This window comes from Galeopterus variegatus, unplaced genomic scaffold (assembly GCF_000696425.1).
Source record: "Galeopterus variegatus unplaced genomic scaffold, G_variegatus-3.0.2 Scaffold1184, whole genome shotgun sequence".
NCBI classification, from domain to species: Eukaryota; Metazoa; Chordata; class Mammalia; order Dermoptera; family Cynocephalidae; genus Galeopterus; species Galeopterus variegatus.
In genome coordinates, this window is record NW_007727295.1 from 374,030 (window position 1) to 375,359 (window position 1,330).

Here is a 1,330-nt window from a genome sequence, read left to right on the forward strand (position 1 = left end):
TCAACTAAGATTACTGGAATCCTGGATAACCTCACTAGTAGGCAACAGAATGGGTTACTAAGCAAAGCAGTAAAATTTATTTTAATTTAAAATAGGATTAATTTTAGACTACAGGGATGACTGAATTTTGTGTTCTACAAAAAGCTGGGAGAATAAAAAGCTGAGTATATCAAGGCCCTTTCTACCTTAGTTATATTCTACTTTTCCATTTATGAATTCAATGTAAGCACTTCACAAGCATTTATAGAATATCAGTTTTTGCAGGGCTTTGTACTGAAAGCTGTACGAAGAATAGTGATTAGTAGCAGCTCAGGGACAAGTTGGTCCATCTAAAAAGAAATAAGATTGTTGAAGGAGATGGTTAGGAAAATACAATTCTGTACAGACTGTGTCTACCTGTATAGCATTGAATGCAATATTAGTACTCTGGAAATTCCAGAAGAAATATATTTAAGAATGATTTGATTCTTTAAAGCCAAGTATTATTCAGATAAGCATACCTAAACATACTGCCATAAGGATAATTTTGCTCAAGATTAATTTATTAAATATATTTTTATGGAGCACATACATATGTCAAGTTTGGTGTTAGACACTTAATACTAGACACAATTCCTGTCTTTAAGGTGAATAAAACTTCTCCCACTGCTTTGGGTGAACTACTCGATGTATGAATAGAATATAAATGGCAAATTATGTTCTGGCAGTCAAAGACAGCACTAGAGAGTAAGGTAAAAATCAGATAACTGCTTTTTATGACAACTAAAGTATTTGAAATCTGTGGGGAAACATTTTAGGCTTTTACACTACAGAGTGCCATGATTAGGTTTGCATGTCAGGAAAATCACGCTGACTGCAGCATGAAGGAAGTACTTGTCTAAAAGATCAGTAAGGAAAAGGGCCAGGCTGGGACAGGTCAGTTATGATGTCACAGCAATTCTGATCACTTACCAGTTCAAACTCATCAATGATTTATATTNCCAAAAATACATATGCACATAATTCAAATTTGGGTCCTAGACTGCTCACTTGATCAATACATCAGAAAAGGCATTTCCAAGGTAAATGCATTTGTCGAGGAAAGGAATATAGTTGGGACCCTGATCTTTCTTCAGTTGGCGGTTTCTTTTTGAACTGTCCCTGACTGCCTTTGATACCTTATTCATTCTCCTTGGAGCTTACAGATAATTAAAATACAAAGTTATGCGGAATTACAACAAAAGCTAAACTAAATTATACTGAGCACATTGTGCCAGACAGTGTTCTATGTACTTGGCATGTGTATCATTTCTAATCTTCCCAACAAGCTCTAAGGGAAGCATGCAGCCTT